The sequence below is a fragment of the Hyposmocoma kahamanoa genome, unplaced genomic scaffold (genome assembly GCF_003589595.1).
Source record: "Hyposmocoma kahamanoa isolate Upper Pololo Valley unplaced genomic scaffold, ASM358959v1 65, whole genome shotgun sequence".
In the NCBI taxonomy this organism is placed as follows: domain Eukaryota; kingdom Metazoa; phylum Arthropoda; class Insecta; order Lepidoptera; family Cosmopterigidae; genus Hyposmocoma; species Hyposmocoma kahamanoa.
The window spans coordinates 13,598,772-13,618,650 of record NW_020653853.1 but is presented as its reverse complement, the minus strand read 5'-3'; the positions used below and the strand labels follow the sequence as shown (position 1 = coordinate 13,618,650).

General features: G+C 36.5%; 1 pseudogene; it reads left to right on the top strand.

Annotated features, from left to right (window-relative positions):
- The first annotated feature begins 11,009 nt into the window (after positions 1–11,009).
- Positions 11,010–19,140, top strand: LOC113231530 (annotated as a pseudogene).
- Positions 19,141–19,879: the final 739 nt, after the last annotated feature.

Sequence of the window (19,879 nt, the reverse complement as noted above, 5' to 3'; positions counted from 1 at the left end):
GAATATGGCACTTATTTCTAAATCCAAGATGGTGGGCACGATTTTTCGAGTAATGGCAAGTTGGGTAACGTTTTCGAGGTATTTGTGGATGCTCATTACGAATATAGCACTTATTTCTAAATCAAGATGGCGGACACGATTTTTCAAATAAATGCAATATGGGTATCCATTTGGAGGTATTTGGGGATGCTCATTACGAAGATGGAACTCATTACTATATCCAAGAAAGCGGCACGATTTCTCGAATACGAGAGTCATGCCAAAAGAAATTAGATTTTCAAAAATTATAAAATTTATTATTTATTACATGCATCGATTTTTTCAAAATATTCACCATGAACGCGTATACACTTTTCCATTCGTCGAAACCACTTGGAATCTTTAGAACATCTTTAGATATCTCAGGTATCTCCAAGTTCTAAGCAGCCAATGCATCTTCTTTACTTTCAAACCGCTTGTCTTTTAATTTCTTTAAAATTTTTGAAAAGAGGTAAAAATCACAAGGTGCTAGGTCAGGGGAATATGGTGGGTGGGGAAGTGTGCGTCGCGGCACTGTCGTGATGCCAGAGGAGGTGCCGGATTCCTGACTTCAGCCGCTTGTCATACCAAGCTGACAAGACTTTTGGGGCACAAACTGTTATATACCATTCGAAGTTAACTGTCCTTTGATCCTCTAGTACTACAGTAGCAATATGTATCGTCATGCAGAAAAATGGGGCGACCATTTGTTTCTATGCGCTTCGTACGACGATTCGTTGGCATCGGCTCATCTTCAAAGCACCATACAGTGGACTGTCGCTTTGTTTCAGGATCATAGTTATATATAACCATGTTTCGTTACCTGTCAGTATATCATAAACGTTTTTTTCTCGCCAGCGTCGAATGTATCTATCATAAATTTGCACCAATCCACGCGACGTTCTTTCTTTCTACTCACCGTTAAGTTTGTGCGGAATCCATCTTGAACAACGCTTATGGAGGGACAGTTGCTCGTGAATAATAGTTTGCAATGCTGCTGATCCAATGCCCAGTTCTTGTTCAAGCTCTACGTATGTAGTCCGCCGGTTTTCACGAATTATTTTTTCGACAGCTTGAACGTTTTCTTGAGTAACCGCGGTTGGCGGTCGACCTGACTTCGCCTCATCTTCAAAGCTTAAAATTGTGGCTAAAAGTTAAAAATATTCTTGCGAATTTAAACCTTCTTTGTAGTCATAAGGAATCATAACACGAAAATCACGTCGAGAGAGTTCCATTGTTGCGAACAAAATTCCCACCAGATTGTCTCTGAAAAATAAAAAAATTAGTAAAAAAGAATTCGATTTAAGCCGTGTCCGAACTTACAGGGCGTTAAAATCGTATACAGAGCGTCAATCACGCTTTAATCTTCGTTTGTTCGACTGACAGCGCGCTTGTCAATGATGCCGTATTGTGTGTAAAACCTTGTAAAAATTACTCAACTAAAGTGAAAAAACAGGGTGGTATATCATATTTTCAGTAAGTACTACATTGTGTTATCATAGTTATCATTTAAAAGTGTTATTTATGCACTAGTATATATAGTATTTAATTTATATTTAAATTAATCGTAAATATAAATTACAAAAGCAATCAAAATAATCAAATAGCGAACTTCTCTTTCCGACTCATTGCTTGCGTAAAAGACTGAACGAGACCCATCACGTCAATTTCAATTGTTTGAAACACAAGCGTTTGAAATATTTAGAACAAAAATTTCATAGAGTCGCTTTGATGCTAATGTTATTATTAAAATATTTTTTACTACATGTTAGGAATACTTTCAAATATTGTTGTACTCTTTCTACGGCTCGGGGTTACGAGTCAGAAGACCGAAAATACATTTGCCCGACATAACGTTTGCATGAATTTCCATAATCCCGAAGGTATTTTTTTAGATTTTTCGAGAGAAATATGTCTATGGCCTACATTTATTTCTCTCGTGAGTTTGGGTGTAATTTGTGGTTGTCTATATGTGTGTCCATGGCACCCGCGACACAGGGTTTCCCTAATGCGGGGCAATGTTGAGTGTGTGCGTTATTATAATAATTATTATTAATTAGCACCGAAGTGTTTATTTTGGAAAGCGTTTCTCTTGCGCAATCAATATCGTGCATTTTAACTTTGTAATTATCTCACAACGGCAAATACCCCACTACCGTCATAGCCGTACTTTTTCATGCACAACAAACATTTGCAAGAACTATAAGCAGTACGACTATGACTGTTGACGGAATCAACCGTCGTCAGTGATAAACCGTAATAATTATATTGAATCAATGTAAGCACTACGGCATATAGAAAAGTGGTGACGTTTTTGTAAGCAGTATAATTTCAGTACGATGCACGAACGGGTTAAGAAAATAATAAGAAAAGAAATGAAACCAGAGCTGATGCAAGCTTGATCAAAGACCATAATATTAAAGCTTTGGTATGTAATTACATCAATGAGTGAACTGTGCATACAAAGGAGAGAATACAGGAATTTATCCAGGAAACATAGCTTGAACTTAAGAAGAAAGTGACAAGTATTAACAGAGAACATCTTACATCGCCAAAATGCATTAAGAATAAAAAGTTGGATGAATGACAAAATATACCAACTTAAGAAACAAAGAAGGTAATTGAAGCAGACAGTGTAAATTAAATAGGATTTTTTTTAAAGTTTAAGCAATTCGTAAAAAGTCAGACATCCTAGCTCGTAATAAATGGCATTGTACAAAATTCAACATTAACGTATAAAAATTATTTATAAATCATAAAGGCTACTCCATTATACCTGTGTTCAAGTAGTTTTCACTAGAAGCTATATATGGTGCATTTTGGTAAGTTTCCAGTAGAAGCTGAATATGGTGTATTTGGCGTCTTTCAATTGTTGCAAGCAAAATTAGGCAGTACTGCAATGACATTACAATTTAAATTCAACGTTTTAGCTTTTTATATTCCTTTACATGTCACTACGTTTAAATATGTTGACTTGGGACATTTTTTTGTGGTTTTTGTATTAGACCTGTCGTCCATTAATTTGTAAGTCAATAGTATATAACCAAAATTTGAAAGTTATAAATGGCGGATTTCTTTAGTGTTGTACCATAATCTATCGATAACTCATTATCGGCATGCAAATGTATGGCTTGAATGTTGAAACTGTTTTTTTTTTGTTTCTTTAGTTTACTGTAACCAAAGTATGCCTAAACAAACACAAGTCTCATAATTTAATCTCGAGTGGTTATTATAAATGTCAACACACATTTTTAAACTTTTTTTAAATTTATTTTCAAGATTACAACTGGTAACTTATTTAGTAAAAGTCATGGAACTGCTGTGCAGTTTCCTGGCGACATGCGCATTCTTACTTAATTATACTTACTTTACTGGTATATAACATTACATAGTATTCATTGTACTTCCTAAATAAAATATAAAAATTACTATAAGAGGTACACCTTTAACCTACATTTTAGTACATATTTACGTAACGTCTTTTAACTAACTGTCAAATACAAATCTGTTCAGGTTTCTGCGGATTCTAGTATTAGCAAATAGGCTGTCTATACGTTGGTACTGGCCTTTACCCGGCAACGTTGGACTAACATGTCATTGTATTACAGGCTTTAAAACTTAAAACATGTTTTTTTACCGTGTAGAAGAAATGAACCTTTTTTCTAATTGCGCAGAGGTCAAAATCATCGAGATCTTTCTTTGGTCGACCTTTCCTATGTTTACCAGGTGTAGAAAACACGCCATTATTTTTTTCACCTTCTTCAACAATTTTTCTTATGGTATTGACAGATTTACCTAAAATAAATACCAAACATACACAAATATACAAAAACACCAATTTATTTGAATTTTAAGTCTTGAAAGAATCAAAAATATTAAGTCAACTTATAAATGATACGTAAACATAACCTTAGTTACTATTTTGTCAACTAAACACAAAAACTCGTTAATTGTATATTATAAGTAGTGCAAAGTGCGTAATTCGACATGTAGAACGTAATAATAATTTGCATAAATACCTGTCATATCGGCTGTTCTCTGATAAACATTGTTAATTTCAGACAAAATTTGTCCCGCTTGAGATTCAGCCAAACATTGTAAAAAAACTTGGTATATCACTGTTCTACCACATCATTTTGTTCATTTAAATAACAAAAGAAGCAACAACCGTACGAGAATTTACAGAACTTCGTATAAAATTACTCAGCGCATACAACAATACGCAACAACGCCGTGGGGCGACGGCTTAAGAATACATTGTCGCCTCCCCATACATGCCCGTGGGGGTCGTAAGAGGCGACCGAGGGCGTCACAAGTGTCCATCTGCTTAGCGTTGTGGTAGGCTTTGTGCCGACTGGATAGCGACCACAGTACACACGGCGGAAAACCCTCCACAGTGATACGCTTTTGCGAATCGCGTTCAGGGATCAGTTGGTGTACATCCAGTGCACGTGGAGTTTTCGGCGCGGTATCTGGGAGCACTGAGGCGGATATTCGCCATGTCACTTGTTGAGGGATATCTAGTTGACCTGCCGCCCAGGGAGACCCGTAGAAACGGTTGTCCGCTGGCCGCCCGCGGTACAGTACAGGGGCCCAATAGGGACTAACTACCCCTAGAGGCTGCCCCACCATGCCGCGCATAATCTTGGGGTAGGTCGTCGTGCCGGTTAGTGACCGGAATATGGGGTCCCGGCGGCATATCCCGGGGGGGTACGGGGGCCCTTCCGTTCGGCGGGTCAGCCGGCTATCCTTCAAAAAATCAATGGCATGTATTGCAGTTCCCCTCGTTTTTCTTCTTCGGTACGGTGCCGAAGGCTTCATCTCTTCACACTACCGTCCTTCTTACCCACCATGACAGCACAACATAAGAATGCAGATCGTCCAGCGGTGCCTAATCCCCCCACCGCGTTTATTATTGAGTTCGCTAACATCCGCGGACTCCACTCCAACCTCAAAGCTGTCCACCATCACCTCGAGACAGCCCGGCCTGCCCTGCTTTTCCTGACGGAGACGCAGATCCGCCGTCCGAATGATATGAGTTACTTGAACTACCCCGGCTACTCGCTTGAGGAAAACTTACAGGCCAAAGCCGGGGTATGTGTATATATTCGTTCGGATGTGTGCTGTCGCCGTCTGCGCTGCCTGGAGGACCCCTCCTTTTCCACTATGTGGGTGCTCGTAGAATCTAGTTGTTCAGCTAGAGTCTTCGCGTGCTTATATAGATCCCACAGCGGGGATGCGGAGACAACTAGGCTCTTTGACCAACTGAGCCAGGCGACTCTTGACGTGCAGGCGCAGTTCCCATCTGCGGAGATGGTCGTGTTGGGGGACTTTTATGCTCACCATGAATCATGGTTAAGTTCCCTCAAGACTGACCATGCAGGTAGAACTGCCCACGCTTTCGCTCTCACGCATGACTTGACCCAACTGGTAACCCAGCCCACCCGGGTTTCAGACATATCGGATCATGCACCCTCTTTGCTTGACCTTCTGCTCGCGAGTCACCCTACCTACTATACAGTATCAGTCAGCGCCCCCCTGAGAAGTTCTGATCACTGTTTGGTTGGGTATAAGGTTTCCCAAATGCCTCCAACTAAGCTGAAGGAGGTCACTCGTCGCATTTGGCACTACTCGTCGGCGGATTGGAATGGTATGCGCGACTACTTTGCGTCCATCCCTTGGTTGCAGCACTGCTTTGCGGGAAAGGATGCCTCAGCAGCTGCCGATGCTGTTGTCGATGAGATTGGAACGGTTATGGATTACTACATACCGTCTTCCAGTGTCATCGCCAATCGCAGAGGACGCCCTTGGTTCAATCGCGAATGCATGGTGAAAATTGTTTCGTGGTATATCGATCAATATAACAAAAAAAAATCATATAATGGAAAAATTCTTTTATTAGTTATATAGTAACACAAGCACTGGAAATAAGTTTAAGTGTAACAAAAAACTATTACATTAAAATATAAATTTTTACTACACTATTTCATGTATGTACAGAAACCTAATTACAGTAAACAGAAAAAACATGAATTATTATTTTCGGGACGGAAGAAAATTTGAAACTGCTTTTCGAAGCACAATTTTGGATAATGGATTCGACTTTTGAAATGGTATATTTTATTTTATTTTAATTTTTTTTTTGTTTCACTTTATACAGAGTGTTTGTTTTAATGGGACAATTGGGGAAATTCGAAACCATAGAAGATACAAGAAAACTGTCTTAGGAACCATAATTTTTTTTTATGAAATCAGTTTGCTTTTTGCTTTTAGTCAAGCGTGGGTTGTCCATAATAATTAATAAAATTGTTCAAAATTTTGTTTAGTGCTGATCGACTCATTGTTATTAAGGGATCATTTCATTGTATGGGACGAAAAAATCGGTGCAGCAGAAGTTGATCAAATTCCATAAAATATTTTTCATATAAAATAAATATTAATAAATAAAATTTCATTCACAATGAATAACATTTTATTAAATTTGACGAACTTCTGCTGTTCCGATTTTTTTCGTCGAGTCGATCAGCACTAAAAAAGATTTTGATCAATTTTATTTGTTTTTTTGGACAATTCACGCTTGACCAAAAACAATGACTATGCCAAAATTGCTTGCGAATAAATGTTTCATTTCATTGTTTTCCCAAAAAAAGACAACTTTATGGTTCCTAAGATAGTTTCGTTTCGTTTCTTTGTCATAGTGATCGATATAAGAAATCATTTCCTACGTAGGTTTGTAATGATGATTTTTCTTATCAGAGTACAAAGGTTTTTTTTAATAAACACCTCGTCTGTGTTGTCGATGTAGCGCAGTATCTGAGTAAAATCATGTCGATGTAACATGTCGGAGTCGCGTGTGTCGAAGATCAGTTTTAGAGTCAACTAAACGATGCATACAGTGTACTATTAGTAATCAAAATCATCTCTCGTACTACTTTCCAAACTCTGATTTAATTATTCAAATGGTAAATAAATAACCTTCATCACTGCTTCAATATAATCTAATTAGTAATTGTTTTTTTTTGGAATTGTTAGTACATAATAACTTTTGTTTGTCTTCTTATACTGCAAGGGTTACGCTATTTTACGGTGTACGCTATTTTAATGTATAGATTTAGACTTTTTTTGCTGAATTAAATTAAATAAAATCACTGTACTACTCTCATAGTACTTACTTATGCTTTTGTTTATGCATAGTACTTACTTTTTGTAAATGTTATTTACAAAGAGCAACCCCTAGAGTTTCTTGCTCATTCTTCTCAGGGGAATCTGCCTTACGAATGAGCGGTAGAGTTTAACTATTGTGACGATTTCAAGTGTAATAATGCTTACCTATGAAATAAAGATTATTTTGAATTTGAATTTGAATTTGAATGCACAAGAAACATTTGCGAGAACAGTTTACAGTACTGCTATGAATGTGACGGGATCAGCCGTCAGTGATAAAGCGTAATAATTATGTTGAATCAATATGGTCACTACAGCATAAAGAAAAGTACTCACTTTTGGTGTGCGGTATTATTTCAGTACTGTTCATGAAGGGGTTAAGAGAAAAACGCCTTCTATTGGAGTGTAGCAAAATCAACCATTAAAATAATTGCTCCTTATAAAATTTAGTTCCTAATAAAAAAGTCCTGACTTGAGTAGTGAGTAGAGTTCTAGAATACGACCCTTAGGGTCGTATTCCAGAACTCTACTAAGTTTCAGTATGGTTTAAAGCACTCGAAATCACACTCACGTCCCTGCCATTAGGGTCGTATTTCCAGTGCTTGTGTTTCCAGTGCAATCCTGACTTGAGCATTGAGTAGAGTTCTAGAATACGACTTTTAGAGTCTTCCTAGATGAAATTACAAATCTCCCCCTAAGCCTCTACACAACGCCCCCATTTTTTTTCTCAGTCTCTTACCTCCCCTTTAGGCCTGCAGCGCCCACAAGGAGGCGTTATCGCCCACTTTGGGAAAGGCAGTCCCTTTGTTTAGGTACATAGCTAAATGGAAACTTGTAATCATTTTGTCCACATCATTCAATTATTTTCTCTATTCGTTTTTAAAGTGTGTGTTTCTTATGTTTTGGGGCGAAATAAATGCGTTTTATTTTATTTTTTATTTAAATAAGAAAGAACTAAACAATAATACGTGTTAATAACAACCATTTACGTAAGAAAACAAACCCAACACCTGCGTCAACGGTAATAAATTATTCAATATTTTTAAACAGCCTTTTAACAATACAATGAATATGTCAACATCATTATTGCTCGGCAGTCAGCGCACTGTCCAAACTCTTTGCTAGCTCTACAACTACTGGTTGATATAAAGATTTTACCATTGTACTCACCCAAAGAACTTGATAACCCCTTCCCTTAGTCTTGTCCTCTTGTGACCTGATGCTTATGAGACTGAAATAATTTAAATCGGCGCTTATAATGTTTTTTACACTGAAAAAGGACCGGGGCCACTCAGATCTCTTCAATCGTAAAAATTATATGTCAGTTAGCTGTCTTCAATATTTAAAGTGCTTGATGTCAATGTGGGATAGGTATAGGACATCATAAAATTACTATTATGATAGAGTACCTACTTTTTACTACTTGTTAAACAGGTAGAAGGAATCTTACCCAGCCATCCAATTTCAGGGCTAAACTTTTGAGGATGGAGGAGGAAAGGTTAGAGGAAGTGAAAACGATCCGGGCAGCTGTAGAGAATATTTCAGCCAGCATTACGGCAGCCGCAGCGGTTACTTTAGGCAGTATCGCAGTAGCTGCAGCGAGCCAGCCTATTTAAGGCACGAGTTCTTTGTAAACATTGAAAATAAAAAGTTACAAAATACTATAAAAAAATTTATTTTGTTTATTACAATTGACTAATTATTTTTGACCACACCCGTCAGCCTTCCTGGAGTTCAAAACCTGTAGGCAAGGGTATAACCACGGGCGATTGCCTCTCATTCTCTTGGAGTTGCTCTTCCTCTATAAGCTCCAGTGGCTCTAATTGTGCTTCCATGCAGATGTTGTACAGTACTGAAATAATAAACTACTAAGTTTAAGGGCGATAAACGTACATACAAATATAAACTACATGCAGTTTTCCTATCGGGGCAGGGAGAGACCACAGCTAAGCTTGCTTAAATCCTGACACACATCTTTCGCTTCATCAATATGCATCCATCAGTTAAAGGTACTCTTGACCTGGTTTTTTCAGAATGTCCGTGAACATGATCATAATTGTAAACTTATAAACAATTGTTGGGGGAGGCCTATGCCCAGCAGTGGGCGTCGTATGGCTGAATGATGATGATGATGAAACAACTAAAGGTAGCGGAATTCAGTAACACATAAAGTAACATTTAACCTACCAAGAACCTACCTGTGCAAGCTAGTTATTTTTCCCGCTATTTCTGGGCTGTTTCCCTTGCAGCTTAAAGACATTTCCATCTCCACTTCAATAGTTCGAAGGTGCACTGGACGATTGAACGTGCTTTTTTATGGATTTTATTAAATGTATCTGGCTTCGCATTGACTTTATAATTGTAAGTCAATGTGGCTTCGGGTGAATTTTCAGTAGGACCTTCTACGGGGATCATCATGTACTCCCGCAACGGGTAACCCGAAGCTCCTGACATATGATAATTATGTATATAATAAAATAATTTGATTTTTGCAATATATTTTAAATCAAGCTTCCACTTACTCATTCCAATAATTATTACGAAAGGCGTGCTTACAATATTTATTTAATTACATTCTTTCAATCAAAATGTTGAATACTTTGAAGAAATTACTTACCTTGATAGTAGAGTCCATAGCTCTCGCTCTTTTATCAAATTTTTTTGCGGAGGGAGCAGTGGAATCACCTCCGTAAAAAGTTTTTCTATTATGCTTGCCATAAGCCAATAATTGCTTACCACTTTCCCATCACTTAGTGTTCTCCACACATTATAATTTCTTACTCGACGCCTCTCTACTTCATCTGCGCGTTTTTGCTCTCTCAAAGACTCTTCAATAAGCAAAATTCTCGTCATTTTACAGCAAACGATACTACAACGTTACCTCGATAGCTAACGTTGATTTTATGTCTTAATTACGATCAAAGTCCTGTCAAACTTCGTAACATCACCTGTCATTTGGCCTTTCAGAGTAAGCTTATGTTAAATTATCGATATACGGTCCCAACTTCGGACAGGTATCGATCGAAAGCACTTCGGAGTGAGGACCGCCCGCCCGATCAGAAGCTAAAACGTCTATCGTTGTGACGTGTTGCGGACTTCGTAGTGGGCCCCCAGATTATTCGTCTATGGTCGTTCGCTCCCTGCTCCCTTAATGCGCCACACTGGCCTGTTCCTTTGTAACTGCGCTTAAATAACTATAGGGGTAAATTTTAGAATCGCTTTTTACCATTATCTTTAGGGAAGTGAATATTGATCTTAAAAAAACCGAGTAAGATAATAATAATAACAGCTTTATTGACAACCCCAACGGTTTATACTGTGGGCGCTGGATTAGGAGGTCCTGGGTTCGATTCCCGGTAGTTTTGGTCAATTTGGGAAACGGATTTTTCTGAACTGGATCTGAGTGTTCTGGGAAGTGCCCCAGAGTAAATTTGGTTGCTCTGGTACTCATAGTACAGATAATTCTCTAGTTTGAGACCGTGGTAGACCGAAGTAATTGATGTGGTTGTCTGGCACATACACGTGGTCTGTGGGCACTTAAGTCTTGTTTTATTAAAAATTGCTCTGGTGGCAGTTAAGTATTCTCCAAAAATATATTTCTAAATATTCTAATGGTTACTGTTGGTTTATAATTGAAACAACGTTGGATTCACAATATACGGCAGGATACATTTTCTTATTAAATAACACGTCCATGCAATGAATGGCAGAGAAGTAAAGTAAGAGAGGGAGTAATGTCAAAATGACTTTTTTATAGCCAAGTGTACATTTACAACGCTTAATACGTTTTGCGTTTACAAAGAATGCTAACAGTTACTTATTTTTAGATGGGTGAACGCATGGAAGTCCAGCGCCACCCGGATACGCCATACCTCCACGCGCGACATTCAGTCATATCCATCATCAATATGCGAATATTCAAGGGTTGGCTTCAACCAGACCTGAGGGCCTAGCCAACGTGTCTTTTTGTTAGCGATATCGCCAATGGAATAGAAAGACAATGTATGGGATTGACATAAGCGTACGAAATGTCACGTGATGTAGCGTAACGAACGATAAATTGGTAGCCAGTGTTAATCACTTTCTATTCCATCAAACGGAACGTCCAACTCGTACGACAACTCCCATAAAAACCGTAGCCAAAGTGGCAATTTTGACAATCGCTTACGCTCGCTATCTATTCCATCGATCGATTACGAAGCGATCGCCAACACCTTGTAGAAAACGAAACAAAATGGAAACAAAATACCCCTTCGATTTTCTACTCTGGATCTTCCAGCAGTGGATTCCTACTTTAAAAATGTGCAAACACATTATCTTTAGCCTTACAATAAACAATGTCAAAATCCCAACCTTGAATTGATAACGCCCATGTCGCTAAGCGTCCATTTATGTCTGTTTCGCTTTTCAACCATACAAGAGCCCGATGATCTATAACAACTTGAAATCGAAGATTCCATAAATAACTTTTAGAATAATTTAATGCCCAAATAAGCGCTAAATATTCCTTTTCTGTCACAGAATATTTTTGTTCTGTTTTACTTAACTTCCTCGAGGCATATGCAATGGATTTTGTTTCCTCCATTCCTTGCATTAAGCAACATCCAATCGCATATTCACTGCTATCCACGAACAACCGCGTCACTATCAGTTGAGTAAATGCCCCAAGATTGACGCTTTACTGTACCTACAAGGAATTCCCTAGTTTTAATATCAGAGAATTGATTTGGTTGTCTGGCGTATTAATCATTTATTTATTATTTGCATTGATAAATTATATTCCTACCTATTCCTGTACCACACAAGTTCACACAGTGCCATGCCATGTTGTATTTGAATAGTGGATTCCCAACTAACGCTTGGTCATTCGTTTGTGAGTAATTACATGGAGATTTCATGTACTGCCGTGTGTTTTTAAAATGATTGTATTGCATCATTTTTGTAGCTTGTGTGTATAGTAAAATATTCAAAGGACTATTTTCAGGCAAGAATTAGCTGTTGTTAACAGTTCAACATGTTCACTTCTGTTTCATCGAAAAGGTATAGAAAGATAGAAGATAAAAGAGTCCTTAGGCTCCCAAAAGTACATGTGTCTAATTAAATATAATTGTTATAAATAATGAGTAACATTTCATCCAAATAACACGACGAACAAATTACTATATAACTTTATTTTCACATCGAGTTCATAGGTTTTCGGGATTGTTACATAGGAAATGAAACTGTTTTTTAGGATCTAAATCAAGTATGTAGATATTTATTTTTTAAACAAACCAAATTCAAATCGGAATCGATCCGATCGGGTGACCCATCCGAGTCTCGGAATCAGATGGGTTTCCGAGCGAGAAGATGAACCTAATTCCTACTATATCTTTCTAATCTGAAAGTTAAATCAACTATTGTTCCGATTAGAAATGTCAAAAGTTTCCGATCGGCCAGTTGTGAATCGCAACTATGCCGCTCGAATCGGAAGAGACGCAGTTTCCGATCGGGAGAGGCAATCAAAATCAAGCTGCAGGTTGGTCAATTATCCGTGACCATGAAACATTGTTTTGTTTGAAAAAACAAATATACGCGATTTAGATCAAAGTATAAAAAAATAGTTTCATTTCCTATAACATTACTTTAAATATTTCCAACGCCTAAAAGGAACTCGTGACCATTTTAAAACCCCAAGCCAAAGTGAGCCATTCCTCATTTTCTTTTCCCGAATTCGTCGTCCATATCGGATCGTCCAGATATTGACTCTATCTGAATCGATAGTTATGTCAACATAAAAGCATAATATCGATTAATTATTGTACAAACTTCGCAATTAACCCGACTGTGTAAAGATTACGCGTTAAACAGCTATGCATGTTTGCGAAAATCATTACGGTTGACATTGAAATACGTGGGTAAATATTATAAGGACAGTGTGGAAATGCTGCAGTGTTTGTCTTTACTTATTTACCATTGTGTTTTATGTCATAACTTGTGCTTATACAGGGTAGAAGAAAATTCATCATTTAATTACATAATACGAAATCGATTGCACTCAAAAAGGTAGTTAAGTATATGGAGGAAGTGATTTTATTTTCATTTTAGAAAAAGCAATTCAAATCGGTGTTATCAATTTTTTAAATTTCTTCCAAAGCCAGAATTACACCTATCTTTAAATCTTTTGTTTCTGTCTTCCTTTATTCCTTTTGCCTATGGTTACAATTATTTCAATTCATATCTGAGATACCTATGATCTTTTGTAAGTGTACATATAATATCACTGTAAGATATAAATTCGATTAAGAAAATATAAAACCTTGCTTATTTTTTCTAGGTAGTAAATAAGCAGAGGACACTGTTTAATCAGAACGGCAGCAGTACTTATGGTTAGTTTACTTTTACCATTATAAAAAAAAGTAATGGATAATAGAAATGTAATGAAAATTTTCTTTGTCTTTCTGTCCTTTTGTTTAGGCTCACGCAATAACTACATGTCCGAAGGCAATGAAACTTGGCTGAATTTGACATTTTTGACATGCTATATCAAAATCCGTATTTTGTACTAATTAATAAGACAAAAACAAACTGTGCTTGTACTTTGGACTACTATCCTTGAAAAGTAGCAATTGGTTAAAAAAAATGTTCTGTTTTATTTTCTAATTACATGTGTGAAGTGGATGTCTCGACTCAACATAATCATCTTAAATTCACGTATTTCTCAAGTTTCGATGTTTCAGTAATCTCAAGTTTAACTATCTAACGCTTAATTTTGCTTAATTTTACCAGGCCGAAAGAACATGTTGGAACTACTATTGGAAAGAAATAACAATTTTAGCAACAAACAAGTTCGGGAATTTATCGATTCTATCACGATAACGGGCAACGATACTACAGCTCTTGTTATTGCTTATACCCTGATAGTCCTTGTACCAAACAGTAGTCAACACCTTGATATACAGGAGAAAGTTTACAATGAGTGAGTTTTTAAATATGTACATGTATGTAGATGTACTTTACACATAAAAAATGTTACCTGCTCACTTTCGGATGCAATAAGGATCGCTTGTTGTTATTGTAAGGCTTTACCAAAATACACTCGAATTGTCGCGTTGTCAGACGTTATGTGTAGTTTTCCTTCCAGATTGAAAGACATTTTTGGAGAACAACGAGGACACCAACAAACGAGGATTTGAGTAAAATGAGCTATATGGAAAGGGTGCTTAAAGAAACTTTGCGGTTGTACTGTGTCGTACCAATCATTGGACGGCAGACGCAGAAAGAACTCAAACTATGTAAGTTTCTGATTCATTTAGGAAATAATATACAGTATACAGGAATTCTCTACACATAAGTAATAGCAATAATATGAAAAGTAATGAAAGTGAACGGTTTTGAAGTTATAAATAATAAGAACGTCTAAGTACCACCTTTACCATGATAATGTAAATACTACCCAGAACTAATTAGAATTTAAAAAAATATATAAATTAAATTATCAACAACTTCCAAGTTGCATTTACCAATATAACAGTAAATTTTTAGTAAATAATAATTATTAATTCATAATAATTGTTGCTAACTATTGTATTTATTTTACAGCTACTTGTACAGTTCCAGCTGGCGTAAGTTGTGTAGTCATACCTTTCGTGATGCACAGATCGAAAGCAATATGGGGTTCAGACGCGGATGTTTTCAACCCTGACCGATTCCTGTCAGACACAGCGCCAATAGACAACCTTGTGCACTTTTGGCATTCAGCTATGGTAGCAGGAAATGTATAGGTACTTACTTGTCAGATCAACATTTAGGTATTTCAAACTACAAATTTGAACGTTGTGATTTCAACTTCAACGTTGACGGCTTTTATTTTAGTTGTGTGTCCACTACACGTTACAGTAAACGTCGTCAATATAGGAAAATATTTCGCACATGAAACCAAACGCTGTCCTAACTCAAAAATAACGGAATTGAGAAAACACGATTTGAAAATTAAAAATAATTAATGAATCTTATTGCAAATTTTTTTTATTTATACATAATAACTTAGAATAATAACGCATAGAATGATAGTTTCATAAAAAACGAACTGTCACAAGTGAGGCAAAACTTAAATTCATGTAGGCGTAAGTAACTTGTATTTACGCTCGTCGGCACGCATACAAATATACAAATAATGATGCCATGGAATAACATTTCCCTCAAAAGTGGGGAAATTGTATCTTGCTTAACTCATCGTTAAGTTAGAGGTGCCTACAGATTTGCTTGATTTTGTCGACCGTTACTGTCGATCAGGTGCCTACAGATATGCTCGATTTTGTCGATCGTTACTGTTGATCGACAACGTCAAGTGACAGGAATTTTCAAAAATTTATTTTTGGTAATCCTTATGGAAATGGCATTTATATCTGAATACCCGAAGGCGGACACGACTTTTCTCATTTCTAAATCCAAGATGGCGGACACGTCTTTTCAAATAAATGCAATATGGGAATCGTTTTCGAGGTATTCGAGGCGCTCATCACGAATATGGCATTTATTGCTAAATCCAAGATGGCGGACACGACTTTTGAAATAAATGCAATATGAGTATCATTTTCGAGGTATTTGGGGGTGCTCATTACGAATATGGCACTCATTTCTAAATCCAAGATGGCGGACACGATTTTTCATATAATGGCAAGTTGGGGATCGTTTTCCAGGTATTTGGGGGTGCTCATTAGGAATATAGCCCTTATTTCTAAATCCAAGATGGCGGACATGACTTTTCAAATAATAGCAAGTTGGGTGTCGTTTTCGAGGTATTTGGGGGTGCTCATTAAGAACATGGCACTAATTTCTAAATCCAAGATGGCGGGCACGATTTTTCGAATAATGGCAAGTTGAGTGTCGTTTTCAAGGTATTTGGGGCTGCTCATTCCGAATATAGCACATACATGCCTAAATTCAAGATGGCGAAGAATTAGAAGTCTTGTCCGCCATCTTGTATTCAGATATACATGCCATTTCCTTATGGTTTACCAAAAATACATTTTTGAAAATTGTTGTCAACCATCTTGGATTTAGAAATTAATGCTACATTCGTAATAAGCACTCTAAAACTCCTCGAAAACGTCTTTAATTCTCAATCGTTACTGTCGATTGACAATGTCGAGCAAATCTGTAGGCACGTTACTACCCAATTTTTATTTAACTCATGTATGAACAAAAACCTACAAGCGAGTTTAAGTGCGAGTATAGAATTTGCATATATAAATAGCCTGATATTATCTGTGGGTATGTTTACATGAAAAGTACACGATAACAATTAAGAACCTGAACCTGAAAGTTATTTATACACGATTTTGGAGAACTGACGATGACTTTTTAGTCAGTGTTAGTTTCCTGAAATAATTTTAGTTAAGAACTTTTGAGTCTGGGCAAGACAATTTTTTTAAATGAGTGTATGATGAACAAGAATAATGATTTTTCACATGAAACTAATGAAGACAAATACTAAATATATTTCGTAAAAATAGCTAGCGTAAATTCCCTACAATGTTGTTGCGGCGGTGTACATTTGTAGAAATTTTGCAACCGTCGCGATATTGCCTATTCTCAAAAAATTACGTAATATAATTATTTTGAAACAGAATAGCAAAATGGGGAGAAAAAACCCGTTACTTTGCAACATTTTCGTATCTTGTTGCAACGAAATTTATTTTCTGTTTTAGTGAATATTTACATAAAAATAAAAGTTGAAACTCGTTACTTCCTTGTGGAATGTGATGTTAGTGTCTATTTTATATTTGTCTGATCTATTTTTAAACCCAATTACTGCACATTTCGTCATTTTTAGCAAAAATTTTTGAGCTGCTCGCGGTGCAACTTGACCTTGAGCATTGACAGCCCGCTCGCTCGTGTAGGCCCATAGGGCGGCCTACAATTTGCCTCACTTAGCGTGTGCGGGCTAGGTTTCTATGAGTTATTATTCTAAGCATAATAATTAGTTATTCACTTATAAACGACAATATAAATTTATTGATTCAAATTTGGTAGGTTAATGGTAACCCATCCAGTATATAACCAGAAATAGGGACGAAATGTCATTTAATTTGTTTGAAGACTATTCTGCCAAATCATTACTGTGACAACGGCGCTCCGATTGGCCAGCCTGTATTCGAAACAATTGACGGGTGTCGTCAATTGTTTCACTTCAAATCGACCAGTTTAACTTGGTTTTGCTATAATGGACGAAAATTGTAAAATTACATATTTAATATTTAATTACTGATGAAATGTGATTTCGTTTGTTTTGTAATTACATATTTTGCTGTTTTTCCCACACCACCGAATGGAACAGCCCCCATTGTTAGAGATATTATCTTTATTACAATAAATACAAAATATTTTTTGGAATATATTATTGGAATATATGACTTGTTATGTGATCTGTGTATATTATTTAAAAGATTATTTAAAATCATTGACTTACAATTATAAATGAAAAGAAATTGACATAACCTCGTTTATAAGAATAAGTGCTTCATATATTTATAAGAATTTTTTAATAATTATCTAATGCAATTAAATCACTACAAGGACTTACTTTTAAATCACAATTGACAAAATGGATTTTGACACATTGCTTTTAAAGTAATAAAGAATATTTAGTAGTTACAAATACCAATTGATATTAATTCGAATTGCAAATTGATTTGTAATTGTAGAGACAAATGTGAAATACTATTAACATTTGTACACCTGCGTGCAGGTTGAATACAATGTACTGTGTATATACAATGTAATGTACTCAAGATCTGTATAAATACTGCATTCTGGCAAATAAACGTATTTTATTCTCTTCTATTCTATACGGAGACGTACACACAGGTCAGTTGGCACTATACTATTTCAGTTTTCTAATTTGTGATTTCAGCGCAAACGAGAGTTGATATAAGGCTCATTTACCTGATGAGTTGCCAGGGATAGATGCTCCATTTCTGGTTCTTTAAACGATGATGGGCTAAGAGCACGTCAAGCTTGACACTATGTACTTTGGACCGTTCTTATCGTAAGCGACATAGAGTTGGATTTAAATCTTAAGTGTCTGACGTGCTCTTGACCCTGTACCATTCAATTATTTTTTGAACTTTCAAATCGTGTTTTCTCAATTCCATCATTTTTTAATTACGATAATGTTTGGTTTCATGTGCGATGTCATAAATTCGTAATTACGACTCTGGGAATTATATAAACAGTTGAAATTAAAAAACTAATAATAATAGTAATAATACACCGACAGGCGTAGCTTTCTTGGGTCCAACTTTTACTAGACTACGACGTAGGAGACGTTCTACTAGTGTCCAATATGGGTTACCCTTGTTATAATTGCTAAATACAAAGATTGAACACAACAAAAAATCTTCGACCCGACAGGACTCGAATCTGCGACCAAGATTCCGTCCCCGTTGTTTTGCCAACTAAGCAGATCGAGTTTACTAAGTCGACGAATTTATTCTATGTTGTCTGTTATAGATCTTTACATTACTTAATAATTACGCATTACTTAATAATTATAACAAACTAGTGGAGTGAAACCAAAATCAATAATAACGTTACCCGATCACCCTTTTGAGGAGTCATTGTCGGGATCCGAACGAATGAAAGTAGTTAAGTATAAAAACTCATAGATACTATCTTTGTTCCAGGTCGTCTCTTCGCCATGTTGGCAATGAAGACGATCCTGTCAAAAACCCTGCTAAGTTACAAGATTACCGCGGGTTCTGACACCCTGGACAGGCTAAAGATGGAAGTTATTCTGTACCCAGTGAAGGGACATTTGTTGGCGCTCGAACGTCGTGCTGGCTAACTTTAATTTTATAAGTACTTAAATAAGCATTAATATATACTATACATTGTATTGAAAAATAATAATTTTTAAATAGAGAACTACCAACTAAGTAAGACTCAGATACATTAACTAAAATAACGGATAAAACCACTTATTATTAATCATCAAGCAATCAGTTTCAGATCCGGAAAGTCTACTTGTAAGGCGGTACATGAGCTTGTTGACTATGTAGTAAGGAGCATTGACAAAGGGAAAAAAACAATTGGCATATTTTTAGATCTTTAAAAGTTTCAAAAATTTGGGATAAGAGGTATACAATTAAAGCTATTTCAGTAGTACCTCTCAAATCGCTATCAACGCGTCAAAATAGATAACTTTGTGAGTGGCGACCCACCAGTCACATATGGCGTGCTGCAGGGTAGTGTAATGGGCCCAACTCTCTTCCTTGCATTTAAACGATCTCTGTGACTTAAAATTATCTTGTGGAAAAATAATTTCCTATGCTGACGATACTATATTATTGTTCTCAGCAGATACGTGGGAAGAAGTTCGCAGACATGCTCAATGTGGTTTCAAAATAGTCAGCAACTGGCTGAAGAATAATATCTTGACATTAAACGCAAATAAAATCCACTACATAAAATTTACTATACGCAATTCGCCCTCGCCTTCTCAGTCTTGTAGCTTGATTTCACACAAGTGCTGTAACGATCTAGTTTGTGACTGTCCCACTATAGCTGAAACTAAAACCCTGAATATATTCTTGGCATAATTATAAACAATAACCTTTCTTTCCAACCTCACATAGAGATGCTAACTTCAAGATTAAGAAAGTTAATATACACTTTTAAAAAGTCGGATATGCTGCAGGTGCTAGATTAATTA